The sequence below is a fragment of the Chrysemys picta genome, chromosome 3 (assembly GCF_011386835.1).
Source record: "Chrysemys picta bellii isolate R12L10 chromosome 3, ASM1138683v2, whole genome shotgun sequence".
Taxonomy (NCBI): Eukaryota; Metazoa; Chordata; order Testudines; family Emydidae; genus Chrysemys; species Chrysemys picta.
Window position 1 is genome coordinate 80,932,176 of NC_088793.1, and position 17,037 is coordinate 80,949,212.

Consider the following 17,037-nt stretch of genomic DNA (forward strand, 5'->3'; position numbering starts at 1 on the left):
GTGGTGTGGTTATCATGAGATAATCACACCTCTAGAGGATGCCTCTTAACACCCTAGAGGTGGTGATAACCAGCCCCCCTGTCATGCCTTATTGCTTATATATATGCTGATGGCAGGAACTAAAAAGAATTATAAAACACACACAGCATGCGGCATACAGAATTAACCTACACTGTCAATTTGTTAATTATAAAGGCCATGAACACTGCCAGTGAGCACCCTCTACATTTTTACACTGTCATCATAATTAAAAAGTTTTAGTAGATGGTTTTGTGTTGCAACAGCATCGATCAAAGTCCATTTCCTGACATGTGCAGCAAAAGCAATATGTTCCGCACAGATTATTTCTTGAATTGTATTACTTACCGTCATAGAGCTCTGTCATATTACCTATGTTGCACCAAATGTACCTGCCATGACTGCAGCAGCCTATTCGATTTCCAGTCTCAAACCCTGTCAGGCATGCACAAAATGGAATTATTGCAAGAAACTGAATTTTTGTATTATTCTGCAGAAAGAACATATTTTTTTCTACTTTTCTGTCAACTCTAGGGCTGATTTTGCCCCTCCGCCATCCCTTGCCCTTAGAAGGCCGTAAATATGCTGTTACTGGTTGGTGTGAATTCCCCGTAATAAAGGAGCAGCATATGGCCCATGTAACTGATCCTACACTGCCCCTCCAAGAGACACCTATCTATGGAGTATTCTAGGGGTGGGGCTGGCAGCAAAGGGCATAGCTTGGGGATGAGAGTGTTTGTCTTACTAAAGGTAAGCATTTTGGGGGCAACACACAAAGAGATCACTGAAAGGCCACTGTAAATTAGATCAGCCTCTAAAGTTTCTTAACCTGTGCTCCAGGCCACACTATCCCCTGAAACAGGAAGACTATGGGTGATGCAAAGGTGGCATAAAGGTGGCTTTCCCCTCTAAACTGAGCCTTCTGTGCTGTATCTCTTGGGAGACACAGCACAGAATCTACCTGAACTACCATCAGTGTATGCCTTCTGTTGCAGAAGAGTTGCATTTCTTAAACTCAAGCCTCCAAATAGTTATCTATCTATGGAGCACGTCAGACAAACAAGGAATTCTCTCTCTTACAAAGGAGCAGAAGCAGAATTTGTAAAGTCATTGTAGTAAAGAATGTACTTTGGTTGAGATTTTCTTTAAAAAATATACCTATTTCACCTCAATGTCCAATTTGTTTACTATTTGTAAAAATGTAGATGAGGTGTCTGTTTCCTGTATTTTAGTATCTAGCAAGAGGAGCTTTCTGGAAGCTGATTGTCTATGGTAAAATAGAGGAAATGTTGAAAAACAACATCTTGACAATAACAACTCTCTTGCCTTTGATTCCCTATTCAGGTTGCATAATTGGTGCAGAAATAGGAAATAGATACAGGTCAAGTATGAGAACTAGCAAAAAAAACAGAGCACTTAGTTTAGGGAGTTGATAGAAAAAATATATTATCCCTAAACAATGCTATGTCTGTATTGCAGATAGGTAAATTGTGGAAATCTGTCACAATTACTGCCAAGTGCACAAAGTTCTATTACAAAAGCTTTTAATTTTGGCCAGATTCAAAATATAGAAAGGAACCTCCTTCTAGACTTGCTTGTGCCCCATCAGAAATGAATCTCTTATTTCCAAATTTCCCATACTTTGGTAGTTGTGTATTTTGCAGGTGCTACCTTTCTGCTCGGCAAGTATGATTTTAACTAGTGAGGACTGTTGATGGAGGAACTGGGATTAGGAGAGAAACTGTGGGTACAGACTAAACTGTTTCTCTGCAGTACAAGTAAAAAAAAAATTGTTAATGCTTATCAGAGAAGATCCAGCAGGGAATGGTATTTTCAAAAACAAAAAAATGTTATTTTAAAGATTACACTCAAAACAACAGAAGTATACACTCTAGGTAAATGATGCTTAATTTGGGACATCTGTTAACATTACGTAGGGACATTGGGGCAGATTCTGATCTCATTTTACAGATGGGCAAGCACAATTTAAATGACTTCATTACAACACAAGGTGGGTGAGGTCATATCTTTTATTGGACTAACTTCTGTTGGTGAAAGAGACCAAGCTTTTGTCATTCTCCTCTTGGTGTCTCAATTTACCTAACTGGATGGTGGGGTACCTATCTGTAGTTGTGGACATCTGTCTATTTTTGATTTCACCTGCGATAAGAATCATTGCCCTTACACGAAAGTTGGGTAGAACAACACATGAGGAATACGCTGCCTCTCAAGCAAATCACAACTTCTGCATGTCTGAACGTCTCCATCATTAAATTGAGGATAAGCATATACAAGGTATCCTGAGGATTAATTGCTATGGGCTAGATTGTGTTTTGTTTCCAGGTTCGATGGGTTGTGGTGCACAGGCACTTCCCCCTCTTTTTATCCCACCATAATAACAGTCCTTTCATTCAGGGGAGCACTGAGGTAGCCTCACAAGACCAAATCACTATAATCTCACCCCCTCCACACCAACGACCTGAACCAGAGACTACTGAGGTCAATGGGAGTTCTTCCATGGTCTCAAATGAGTTTTGGATCAAGCCTCAAGCTGTTTGGCTGGCCAAGTACACAGGAGCAACATGATGCAGCACCTTAGGGAGTGGTCTATATACAGTACCAGAAAGCTGTGGGACGGGAGGATCTGCACCTGAGACCACAATCCCTTCCCATTCCCATGCAGTGATGTTGAGCCATACCACTCCTAATGCAGACCTCGTTTTAATCACATAACCTGGCCCTTAATGTTCACGTAAGGCTTTGAAATTTTGATGTGCCCCATAGTTAACTGACTTTCTGCTTAGAGCATGACTTTGCCACGTTAATTCTCAAACAATACCAATCTGTGTGAAATTTCTCCCCCATCACACATGAAGAGTAGCAGAATGGCTCAGTGTGCATCACCAAGTAGTTACTGGCCCATAGAGTTCAATTACCCCTAATGTCACTACAGTTACTGGATATTCTTTATTTCATGTGTGAAGGGCTAGTGGTTTATGAACCAGAGATCCTGTGGTCTATTTCTGATTTAATCCCATAGGCTAGGGTCATCATCAGTGGCCCCCCTTATAAAAATACTGGAAATCAGCCATTCAGGCTGAGCTGAATCCACCACAGATAATTATGTAATAAAACAGACAAGAACTATATTGTGCCTATATGGCACAGGTCCACCCAGGGGACATTAAAAAGGAGCATCCCTCCTGAAGGAAGTTCCATGAGACATAGTACCAGAACATGATGTTACTTCATAATGAAGGGAGAAATTTCAATTTAAAAAAAAGTTTGACAAGTTTGATTTCTCAACTACAGAGCATGATCTATTTTAAAAACTTCTCAACATTTTATTTTTGACTACCACTTGTCTCTTTCTCATGCTTATTTTCCCTCTATTCAAAGGAGCATGGGTGCATCTGTGGACTTAGCTTTCTAAATACCACACTTTAGCCAATAAGACATTTTAGAAGTCAAGTACAGCTATGAAGCATACATAATATGGTTTTATGTTAACAGGATTAGAAGTGTATAATGGGCTATAATGGACTCTCAAATATATCATGAAACTATCTGAACTGTCTATAAAACTTTTTGTAAGCGTTTAAAAAAAATCTGACAGTATTGAAAGGAGACTTGGACAGACTACCAACACAGAGCCTTTTACATTTAGCTCAGTTATTCAGTTTTGGATCAGATACTGACCATAACTCAATCTGACAACTCTTTGGTGGCCTACAAGAAATAGACTCATAGACTTTAAGGTCAGAAGGGACCATTATGATCATCTAGTCTGACCTCCCACATGATGCAGGCCACAAAGCCGTCCCAACCCCTTTCCCTTGACTCTGCTGTTGAAGTCCCCAAATCCTGTGGTTTAGAGACTTCAAGTAGCAGAGAATCCTCCAGCTAGCGATCTCTCTGTGCATCTCAAAAGTTGTCTATTGTAGTATCTAAGCACTTCCCAGATAAATTGGGTCTGCATGGAGAAGTCCCTACTAGACATTACGTAGTTTTCTGCTCTTTTCCCTTTCTAAATTGTAGATAGCTCTGCTTGGGAAAACATATAATTTCCTTCCTTTATGTCTTTGCTCCCTTCTACTCCTTACATCCCTCAGCCCATCGTTCTAACTATGATTTATCAAAGAGAAGAGTCTAAAAGCAACAAGATTGACATTTTCTGGAGGCTCATTCCACTGCCAAAAACCCTCACCTGGGGAAAAATATTCCCCAGAATTCACACACTTTGTCCTAGACTTTATGAGCTGCTTGTCCCATGGAATACTTCACTCCTGGTAGGTTGTCGAAGGACATGCCGTGACTGATGTAGCTGAATACTGATCCATAGATGACTTTGAAGGCCACAATCAATCAAGACTTTGTGCTGCTAGAGTGGTACAATGCCAATTTAACATATCTGGTCCAAGAATAACTAAACTAGCCATATTTTATACCATTTTGCAAACAGCACTTGAGAGACCTTCTATCTTCACAAGGTTTTCAAAACATTCTGAAGTTGAAAGCTGTTCTGATGATCTTGCTAAGAAGACATAGACTAGTTTGAGGCCTTTAATACTACCACTTACAGTAAATGAATTTTTTTCACACAACGCACAGTCAGTCTGTGGAACTCTTTACCAGAGGATGTTGTGAAGGCCAAGACTATAACAGACTTCAAAAAAGAACTAGATACATTCATGGAGGATAGGTCCATCAATGGCTAATAGCCAGGCTGGGCAGGGATGGTTTCCCTAGCCTCCGTTTGCCAGAAGGTGATAATGGGTGACAGGGGATGAATCACTTGGTTCCATTCATTCCCTCTGGGGCACCTGGCATTGGCCACGGTAAGAAGACAGGATAGTGAGCCAGATGGACCTTTGGTTTGACCCAGTATGGCCATTCTTATGTCCCCAAGCGCTCTATTCCAATAGCACCCATGGTTGAAAATCCCATATGGGACCTACCCATATTCCTGACACAACACTCCCCCAGTCACGGACCCCAACCCCGGGGTAGCAACCTACTCACCCTAGGTCAGAAGGACTGTGCCTTGTTTGTGGCTTACCCCAACCGAAAGACTTCAGTCCCATTGACGGTATTTGCTGTCTGCTCTAGCCAGGGGACTAGACTGAAGACTGCTTACTTACCTACTGCTCTGCCCACTTAGGAGGCTAGAGTCCAGGCTGTGTTTACTGTCTGCCTTCGCCAGGGGACTAGGCTAAAGACTGCTTGATTGCTCCCTGCTCTGCCCTGCCTAAGGGTCAGAGCCCCAGATTGTGTTTGCTGTCAGCTCCAGCCCAAAGGCTGAAGTTACAGATGGCTTGTGGCTCTACCCCACCCGAGGGTCAGAGCCCCTAGACTGTAAATTGCTGTTTGCCCAAGCCAAAGGGGCCAGAGCTATAGATCACTGCCTGGCTCAGCCAGGAGGCTGGGTCATAGACTGTGTGTTGTGCTGCCCTGACAAAAGGACAAGAGCCCCAGCCTGCTAACTGACTTCACTGTGTGACGTAGTGAAGCAGAGTGGCCTCCCTCCGAGCCTGAAGGGCAGGGACAACCACAGAACCACTACACTTTGCCATAGTGTGCTGTGGATGTACTGCACTTCTTGGAGTGTAACAATGTCTGAAAGAATAAGAATACCTGGACAACAACAACAAAACAAGTTGGAAACTTTTTTGGTTGAGCTAAACAGTTTAAAAGTGTACAAGCCTAAAGCACAGTTAAAAGAACACTGTGCTGTGTCCTGGGAGATGTTAGTATTATGACTTCAGGATCTTTGACTCCAGAGGAACAGACTGGTCTTATTTCAAACAGACTAAAGAGCAACATTAGCATTGATTGCAGAACTAGCCTGGAGCCCTTTGCCCTTCCTTCTGGCTAGAAGAAAGATCCTGAGTGGCTTTATCCAACTCAGAAGGGTAAAGAAAACACTAAAAACTACACCAAGCTCCAGTAAAATACTGTACTTCACAACATCTAATGAAATATTTTTATTTTACAATCTGTGGAGGGAAGCAATGAGCCAGATTCACCAGTACACTCTGTCTTCTTTGTGCCATTCCATGGCAAATCAGTCCTAAAGGATGTAATGCAGAGCCACTATAAAAGGTGTTTGCATTCCTGCTACTCCTTTTTGGCTTCTTTGTATCACAGGAGTGGTGCAAAACATCCAGCCCAATATGTACAATGTACTATTGATAAATTTATCCATGGCAAGCCAACCTCAAACGGTTCAGAGGCTGAAACTGGATAAGCACTCACAAATTCAGATGTCTATTTGAACCATCCTTAAACCTGCAAGATTAGTCTGGCAATCTCATAGGAATAGACTTCCTTGCAATGGTTCCAGTACTTCCTGCTTCTAGTCAGGCTGGAAATACCAAAAGAACAGATTCTCCTTTGGTATTTCATCAGTTCCACTCCTGGGCCAGGCTGGTCCCTCAAAGTGTGAATGGGGGCAATTAAAAGAACTTTTTGAAACCTCAAAAAGGATTCAGTTTGAGTTCCACTGAGAGGCTCAGGTCACTTAATCTGCTTGAGCCTGTTCACTATCTCCTAATACTTGCCAACTATCTTACGGTTAACTTAGATGTTTAGATACTTATGAACTCCAGTATATTCAGCTAACACCATATCAAGTGGGCTTTCTGAGCTTTCAGAGTTGGTGATCATGGAAGGCTCCTCAACAAATCAGGTGGGCAGAAGTGCCTGGGCAGTATAGAAGAGTTAACAGCGTTTCTTAAATATAAGGCCTGATCCAATGTCCATTGACATCAATAGAAATATTCATACTGACTTCATTGGGCTTTGGATCAGAGCTATAAAGAACCTAAGTATCAATAAAATCATTCATCTCAGATGTGCAAGAACCTAGGATCAGCAGACACTCTTAATATATACTACCATCATGTTCCTGTGAGATGAGATTGAAACAACAAGGAGTTCGGTGGCACCCTAAAGGCTAACAGATTTATTTGGGCATAAGCTTTCGTGGGTAAAAAACATGTTTCTTCAGAAAAAGTGGGGTTTTTTACCTATGAAAGCTGATGCCCAAATAAATCTGTTAGTCTTTAAGGTGCCTCTGGACTCCTCATTGTTTTTGTGGATAAGAGACTAACATGGCTACCCCTCTGAAATGAGATTTAAAGATGGCTGGCCATTGTTTTAATCTGTGTGACACAATTATATAGAGCAGGAACAATAAATGCTTTTCAGTTTTGTCTGAAGATCCAGTACCTCAGAGAAGGCAGATAGAGAAAAAAAAGAATCAAACACTGCACATCTTCTGATGTGGAAAGAACTGCTAACCCTCAAATGCACAAGTACCTGTCTAGGTATTTACACTTTGTTCATTACCACTGCAAATAAGGGAGTCTAACCTGTAGAGAACCTTTTGAATACCAGCAATATTAACACTTAGTCCCCTACTCTTTGCCCAGAATGGACTAAAACAATTCTACAGTCGTAAAGGATTATACTTCTAGAGGAGACAAAGACTCAGTAATAATTATGTTTACCAAAATGAAAATGAGATAATAGCAACAATATTTTATTGAAGTAAGAGATCAAGTGTAGAAATGTACAGTTATCATAGACCAGAATAAAGAGAATGAACTGGGAATGTGGATAATGGTGAACTGGGAGATGAGAGTCTTTCCTTAGCTTAGTGGTATCCTAAAACAGCTGACAATACATTTTTGGAAGGAACATCAGTTTTGTTGCTAAATCCTATTTCCCAAGAAAAGATTATGGACCCTTATATGTGATGTTGAGGAGGAAGCTATTTTATTTTAGGCATGGACTACTGACCCTGTGGTATCTTGGACCACTTCATGCAAATTATGTGGAGAACAATATGTTTCATTTCAACTATTTAATCTTTGATGTCATTACAGATGGATTTGTTACAGGGCAAAATTAAGGTCGTTGGGATACTGACCATTGAGAATTTTTCGGTCTAGTTATGTGTTTCTATGAGTTTTGGATGTTCAGATTGGTATGAGGATTTTTATGTAAACTTGATTTCCATAGTATTTAATGTTTGGGATTTGGGGTTTTTTACTGAGGCATTCAATGACACTTATTCTATGGAATTGCACTGAGACACCATATCTGTAATGTAACCAAGCGTACTTTTGGAATTAAATGTATAAGGATCTTTATTTCCTACTTACAATTGCCAGCTTATATCAGACCACAAGGCACATGCACACTAGCACAAAATCACTTTTCCTTTTTTCCTCTTCCTATCAAAAGATGCTATGAAAGGGTAGCAGACAGAGAACAGACTAACTCCTTCGAGGATTCATGAGGGGTAGTTTGTGTTGCATTTTGTGCAATATTCTGTCGAGGTGATTTCTATGGTAACCCCTATTTGCATTCTTTCAAATGGTGGTAAATTCTGACACATTCCATTAAATATTGATGGCAGTGTTTCATCTGCAGTAAACCCACATGGGAATATTTAATTTTATCTACTGTCTGAGAGTATTCTCTTGTGGGATCAAAGCAGCAAGCTTTTTACAGTTAAAATGTTAATTAGACTTTTATAACAATTTTTATCGTTCTGCTCTTCATCTAGCTTGCTACAAATATGTTTATTTACAATTCCAAAATGCTTCCATTAATATTCCATAGAAATCTGCCTTCCTACTCAGAGGTTAGCTTAATAACAAGCCTCAGAAATGTACTTACAGACACACATGGAACACCTACAGAATCACAATGCTGCAAAATTATTTTGCTACAAATGGGCTAATAATCAAGTGATTCTTGAGATCAGCCTTTTTTCCAAAGAGACAAGTCTGTAAGACGAGGTGTCATTTGCATAATTATTTAGAGCACTTCATTGGTTTTGGAGACACAGAACTACACTGAGATTTGTTTAGCTAAACGATTTGCAGGGCAGGGGAGAGGAGTTACAAGAATTTTAGGCTTGTGAATGGTTTTTGGTGTAACGCTACCTGCTGTGGCTCAGGCGCATGTACCAACCTCAGGGAAGGCTGTTAGGAATTAGGACACAAACCTCAAATTGGTTGTGAGTTCTATACTTAGGTTTCACTAACCAATTATCAAGCGTAAACTCCTCAGGCACTGTAACAGCCTTAACATGGAGTCAGAGACAGTCTCCTTGGGTACTCTGAACTATATTGCCACCCAAGTGGGCATACCTTTGTAATAGATACCTTATACCAAAAACCATAACAATATTCAAGTTATTTCCAGTCCCAAAGGACCAGTCACTTATCCCAGGTCAATTGCACTTTAGATCCTACACCAAAGACAACGCTTACAGCCAATCCTATAATAAACTACCGTATATACTTGTTCATAAGCCGAATATTTTTGGTAAAAAAGTGACACATCAAAGAATGAGGATCAGCTTATAAATGGGTCTACACCAAAATTTGATGATTTTAAACTCTATGGAATCATTGAATTGAATATCTAATACATTGTCGTTTTGTTTACCTGGAGCATCTGCAGGCACGGAGCCCCTCAGCTCCCTGTGGCCGCGGTTCGCCATTTCCAGCCAATGGGAGCTGCGGGAAGTGGCACGCTGAGGGGCTCTGTGCCTGCAGATGCTCCAGGTAAACAAAATGTCCAGGCCTGCTAGCGGTTTACCCTAATGGTCCAGGAGCCAAAGTTTGCCAACCCCTGAAATATAGGGTCGGCTTATGAAAGGGTCATACAGTTTTTGCTATTTTTACTTATCCATCTTGGGGGGTCAGCTTATAAATGAACGGGCTAATGAACGAGTATATATGGTATATAAAGATTTATTGAAAAGGAAACCAGATAGTTATTTACAAGGTTAAAGCACATAACTGTACATGCACAAATGAATTACAATCTTAAGTTGTAAAAGGTAATAGAATCTTCTGTAATCAGCAAACTCTATATGTCCCTGAGGGCTAATCCAGGTAAGCAGCTGGGGATTTCTTGCTTATGCCTAGAAAATTCTTCCCTTCCCCAAGTCCAAGTGGCATAGAGATACCTCATTCCTTTTGTTTGGGGCTTTTGTCCTGCCAGGTGCTCTGAATTGTAAACTCAGCTGATGAGAGGAACACACTTGCATGATTTATCTTCACGGGGGGAGGGGAAGGAGAGAACAGAACAACAAACATCTTTTGTCCTCTTTAACATCCCACAATAGCCTGTCTAGTAATGAATGACCTTTCCTGTTGGGAAGGACATAGCACCTTCTGTTGAAGATTGAAGATCAGACCTTCACACTAATTAATATGTCTCTCTCTCCTGTCTGATGACTTGCACAGTCACAGAAGTTCACAATACAACTGTTCAAATATTACCTTACAACATGGGATACAGATGTTATAAGTGAGATTAATGAATGAAGTAACTCACACGCATTCAATAAAATCTAAACACTAAACACAGTCTTATAAGTCTAATATCTGTTTTAACAATGCTAACACACACGTGAGCCAGACTGAGTCCAGCTATATATTTGTGTTCAGCTGAGACATGGGGACCTTGGCATGAGCTGGCACCTAGTCTACCAGTATCACACTTGAGTTTTGAGGAAAAAGGAATAAAGAATACTTGGAATGTTTGAAATGTTATAATATAGTAATTGACAATATAACCTCACACAACACTAGGATAACATGCATCGATTTTGCCCAAAGCACTAGTCAATTTCTGTGCTTCTTACTGGAGATTGTCCACAAATGAAGCAGTTAGTGGGACTGAATATATGATATAGGCCAAGTGTCTAAATTGCTACTGCTTGTACCTTGCATAGTCATTTACCCATCCACAAAGTGAGCATAAATTGGATATAAAAACACTATCAAGTAAAGAGGATACCATTTTACACCTGCTATGCAGACTCCACTTTGTGATGGCACAATTCATAGAGTCATAGAATTCAAGGCCAGAAAAGACCATCATCTAGTCTGACCTCCTATATAACACAAGCACAGTGTGCCAGGCTCTAAATAGATGGGAATAAGGACAAGTTTAAGTCATTACTGACTTTTTCACATTTGAGCTGGTGGCCTAGAAGTAGAAATCTCTATACACCAAGAAAAAAACCTCTTAACTATTCTGTCCCCCTGCACTGAGATTTCTCAATGATGCAATGTACCTTTAAATTTTTTTGGAAATATAGGGCCTAATATTGACAGTTCCTTGAGCTCCATAGGCCTCAGAAGGTCAGAAATGCTGACTCTAAGGCTATGTCTACACTAGCACTTTTGTCGGTAAAACTTTTGTCAGTCGGGTGTGAAAAAACCACACCCCTGAGTGACATAAGTTTCACCCACAGAAGCCCAGGTGTGAATAGGACTATGTCGGTGGGAGACACTCGCCTGCTGACATAGTTACCGCCACTTGGCATAGAGCGGCTACACGGAGACGTACAACAGAGCAGATGCAGTGGTACAGCTATGCCACTGGGACGTCTGTACCGTAGACATAGCCTGAGACAGACCAATGGAAAACTTAACCTTGTTGAAGGAGGCAACATGAAAACAGTACAGTTTCAAAGGCAAGAATTACAAATGAATTTCCCACTTCTTGCACTCCACAACTACAGATTCTCAGGCAATTCACACCTCTCAACCACAGCTGTAAAGCCAGTTGGAGTTAATTCATTTCTAGATCAGTTACATGTTACTCACTTGCACAGCTGAGAGCAGAGGAGCTGATGTGCTTAGGGCTGCTGTATTATTGCCATGGGATGTGAATCCTATAGAAGTCCCTAGGCCAAACTAAGCAATGGTGTGAGTTGCACATCAGGACTACATCATGTTATTGACTTTTGAGATGAACTCCCCAGAGAAATCAATAAGGAATTCTACTTAAAAACAACAATAAGATATGGCCCCAGGTGTAACATTGCTGGATAATGCATGTACGTGGAAAAATACTTGTGGTCTGTTGGGGCTTGATTCTGCTCTCAATCCTTCTGCTAACAGAATTAATTCCATTAAAGGCAGTGAAGTTATACCAGCACATAAACAATATAGACACAATTAGAATCAGGTCTACCGACATGCAGTGACTATGCAAACTGAGCACCACCAATAAGATTTAAGAAGAGATAGAAGGAGCTTGGGGATAGTGGAAAAAAAATATCTAACAAGAAGATGTAAAATAAAATAGTTTCACTAGATTTTAACTCACACCCACACAGTATGCCCCAAAAGTGCAAATTGCATTACCTTGCCAGTTACTCCCATTTCTAAATAATTGACTAGTGACATGTATTATGCAGCTATTTATGTCCCTGTTAAAGCTGGCCCAAATCCTTGTCCCATTGAAGTCAATGGGAAGAGTTCCATTAACTTTAATAGTACCAAGATTCAGCTCCAGAACTTTTCAAAATGATGGAAATCTGCTTTAAGTGTTATACTTCTGGATGGTCACAGAGCTTTAGCACATTATGATGAATGGTTGTAATGACTTTTTCCCCCAAAAGCATTGTAAGTAAATTATTTTTATTTTATTTTATTAAATCTAAATGCCAAAATCTAGAGATGCAGTTAAAGCCTATTCTACTAGCTGGCAGACACCCAACACTTTGGATTCTAGGCTTTGGCCAATAAGTAACTGGATATTGTTAGAAAGTGAAGCTGTCATAAACAGATAGTTAAGGGTTAATGCCTGTTTTACCTGTAAAGGGTTAAGAAGTTCACCTAGCCTAGCTGACACCTGACCAGAGGAACCAATGGAAGGAAAAAGATGGTTCAAAAGGAAGGAGGGAAGTTCCCTTTGTCTGAGTTACTTTCAGTTTTGACCGGAGTGGAAAAGCTCCAGAATTCAGCCTCTTATCAAGTAGTGAGTATTAGTGAAGGAAATAAATAGGTTTATGTTTATTTCTTTGTAACTTCTCTTGGGCATTAGGGAATAATCAAATTGGGTATTCTTTTGTATACTAAGTTCTTGCCCAGGGGAACATCCTCTGTGTTTTGAATCTGTTGTCTGTGAGAGTAACTGGTATGCTAATCTCTCCCAGAGAGTTTTCTTTTACCTTTCTTTTCGTTAATTAAAAGCCTTTTTTTTAAGAACCTGATTGATTTTTTTCCTTTTTTTTAAATCCAAGGGGGGTGGATCTAGATCCACCAGGAGTTGGTGGGAGAAAGGAGGGGGGATGGTTAATTTCTCCCTGTTTTAAGATCCAAGGGGGTTGGATGGTGTTCATCGGGGACTTGGTGGAGGAGTTTCTCAAGGCTACCCAGGGAGAGAAAGGTTTTTGGGGGGAAGACAGAGTTTCCAAAGTGACTCAAACTATTTGGGTTGCGGCAGCTAGACCAGATCTAAGATGGTAATTGAGCTTAGAGCTTCTCATGCAGGTCCCCACATCTGTACCCTAAAGTTCATAATGGGGGTGAAACCTATGACAGAAGCAGATAGAGACAAACATTTAGTGTTCCAACCCAGGAGGTGACCACCTGATTTCCACTAATATTAACTATTTTGCAGCTGGTTCTCCATGCATAATCTGATGCCAAAAATTCTAGTGAAATCACAGTGAAAAGCTATGACATATTTAATATATCAGCCAGTCCAGAAGGTATATTTTTCTCAACATGTAATTTCTAGACATATTTAAGCTATCAATGATAATTCATCAATACAGAGATTCAAATTTCAGCTGGTCCTGTATATAATAAGTCTAAACTGTATTGTCAGAGTAATTTAGAATGTAAAGTCCTTAGGGGTAGAGACCTATTTTCTTCTATGAGCTGAGCAAAATGATGGTTCTCAGTATCAATCAAGCTCATAGAGGCCACACACCCAGGCTGCTTCCTGGGCTTTTCCCTCAACCCAGAACTCAGACTGTAACCCTGTTGTCCTGGTAGTAGCACCAGCACATGTCCTGTCCAGCAGCCCATGCAGACTCTGATCATACAGCATCGCCCCCATCTCCAGTCAGAGGAAAGAAAGCAGCAGAAAGTAGGGTGGGATTTACTATCAACTCTGTAGCCAACCAGGGCTTTGGAGGGGAGAGGGTTTGCCTTTTCACCCTGTTGATAGATTATGTTGGGGGCTTCACACTTTGCTCGTAAGTTGGATTCCTTTCTCAACAACTCTTTGTCTGTCTTTGTCATTTTAGATCGCACACTCTGTGGAGCAAGCACCATGTCTTCCCCTGTATTGGGAAAGCACCAAGCTCACTGTGGGTGCTACTGTAATCTAAACAATAAATATCAAACAAACAGATGCCACGCCTGAAGGTGTTTACACGATGCAAGAGATGTGAAGCTGGAAGTTTGGATATATGCTGTCCTTTCCTCCAATAACAATGATCATCCACTTCCCAGAATGTTCATATTTTATGATATACAGGCAAAACTGTTCACCTCCATTTATTTAGAACTGCATCTTACATGAAACAGTAAAACAAAAGTCTCTTCAACCTTCATAAAGCATTAGATTTTACTAGCAGAACATTATTATTGCAAGCACATTATTAAATGCATCTTTAGTAAAATAGCATTGTTATTTGCATGGAGTCTATCCTGGTAATAAAGCTTCTTGAATCTGTGCTGAAAGAAAGATTTCTTTTAAGGCTCATTTACCCTTGGACTGATAAAGCAGTTTCACAGAATTCTTGACTTAAAACAGCTTTGGAATATAAATGTAAACCCTGGGGGAAATAGGGGAGAAGAGCAAAAGCAGTTCTGTACTGTACCTTCACTTGAGCAGAAGCAGACACCTGAATTAATCTCTTGCTGCTAAGATAGAACATAATCTAAACTAATCAAGGAAGGGTGAAGAGGTTGGGTTTGAAGTTGAACCTTAAATTGAGATTTAATCCAAACACTGTAATGCCAAGGCAAAACTGAACTCTTGGAATTAAACATACTGTACTATGTGCATGAGTTGTGAATTCTAGCTTGAATCATTTGAAATCCTCTTCTAAAACAGCAGGGGAGAAGATAAAGGGAGGAGAGAAAGAAAGAGAGAGAAATTCCATCTTTGAGAATATGAAGATGGATGATGATCATGTGATGACCCACCTAATAAATATGTCCAAAATCTGGTCATTTGCACAGAACACTGTATTACATTTTTAAAAGGGCACAAAATTAATGTCAGGTTTAGTCACAGATCTCTCTGGCTGTGTGTGTAGAGGATTACATTTCTGTAATTTTGGAGAAAGGTATAGTGCTTTTGGTCATGTGCAGAATCACATGCCATTCCACTTTGCCATCTGAGCAGCTTCTGCTTTATCATCACCACAGACTGAGCACACAGAATACAGCTATATAAAAGGAGTCTTAAATCCAGTCTGTGTGGCAGGATGCATTCATGTCTGATTAAGAATGTGTAGAGATAGACAGCTGCCCAGTTGCTGTTATCTTTATTGTGTGACTGAATTCTGGATCACTGAAATAGACACAACACTTTTGCCAAGGAAACAAGCAGCTGATATCATGGATGAGGACATGATTACTGGTTACCTCAGATCTTAAAATGAAGCACTAAAAAAAAAATTCTGGTTGAAACAAATAATGGAATTGGCTTATTAATCAATAAATTAGTTTCCTGCTGACCACCTATGGCATCAGCCTCTACTGTCCCTATATTTTTCACAATCTTTACCATAATTCTGTCTTCATTAATAAGACCTGGCATGCCAGTGGTATATGAAAGAGCACCGTTTACATATTAAAGGGAAGCTCCTTGGCCCTGCTACAATAGCTTTATGCTGCTTTGGCAAGTTAACCGGCATAGGGAGTATTCCGCCAGCATAGAGGAATGCCCCCGGTGCCACAAAACTATCAGAGTGGTTCCTATAACACCATTCCTCCCACAGCTTGGCAGAGGGGGCACGGTTAGGGAAAGGGCACATGGCCATAGAATTTCTATAATCTGGTGACCCCCTACCAGCTGGATCAGTCCTTTAGCTGGGCATAAAAGGCTGCTCTAATTTATGATGGATCTGGTCCAGTATTCAACTGGCACCACAACTGGGGAAGCATAAAGGTGAAATACAGCTACTTTTGTCAACTTCTCCCCTGCCCCATTCTGAGCTACACAGAAGAGAGCTTGGATGTGGCCCAGAACTGGGACCCAAATAGTTAATTGTGGATCCAGTAACAATAAGTCTGTTTTATATTCTCTATTCTAGAATACCTACATCTCATATATTTGACTGACTGACATGATTAATTTATTAGGGCTTAGCAGCAAATGTTCAGCACTACCCTACTTGACATATTACACTTTTCAATAGGATAATGCAATTACACATTCAAGGTGAGGAAAATTTAGTTTTGTGTTTTCTGTTTTTCCACAATAAATCCCAATATATTGTCACTCATTATGAAAATGTAATTTTTTTATCAAATGGTGGACGTTATATTGGATGTTATATGATGGCAGGATTGTGACTTGCTTTCATGACACTGCACAGAGAGGAAGGGAGCACAAGTCACACCCCTGTATGGGCTAAATTCATCATGGGTCACAGTGCTAGAGCGAAGCGTAATCTCCATTGGGCTGCTAGTCCCCATTCCACATCGGTGGGAAGGAATGGCTGAAGCCTTGGTTTCAGCTCCACAATATACCAGCCAGCAGAGCTGGGGGCAATCTGTTATTGGCCTGGATTACTAGCAAAATATTTCCCCCTTGGAGCAAAGGGAAGCAGGAAATAATTAACTGTGGTTCTCACAGTCACAGATCATTCTCTGTTTTGCTCTGGTGGTGGTATGGCTACATAGGGATGTTGCATAATGAATGGAACAGGAGAAGGAGATTCAGGTTTCAGGTTTTGTGTAACACTAAGGGGTCAGGACAAGGTGCCATAGCTAGGCTGATACCTCACAAGCCCTAGAGCCTCATTATGTAATTCTGGTCTCCCAGCATGCTTAGCAAAGAAATCTGTACTACAACTTTGCCTGCTTTCTGTATCACTTACTGCTAATGAATCAAGGGCAGATTTTAATGTCACAGTCTCTCTCTTGTTGTGTTTTGTTTGTTTGTTTGTTTTCTTTTGGGGGGAGTGGGAGGAAGGTTGTAATTCTTAAAACCATAAAGTTCAAAGGC

At 40.5% G+C, this 17,037-nt stretch overlaps 1 long non-coding RNA gene across 1 annotated transcript; it reads left to right on the forward strand.

Annotated features, from left to right (window-relative positions):
* The first annotated feature begins 12,690 nt into the window (after window positions 1–12,690).
* LOC112059086 (uncharacterized) lies at window positions 12,691–14,541 on the forward strand. The gene is made up of 2 exons (XR_002888301.3): window positions 12,691–12,819; window positions 14,099–14,541. It is a non-coding gene; the product is annotated as an uncharacterized LOC112059086 (long non-coding RNA).
* Window positions 14,542–17,037: the final 2,496 nt, after the last annotated feature.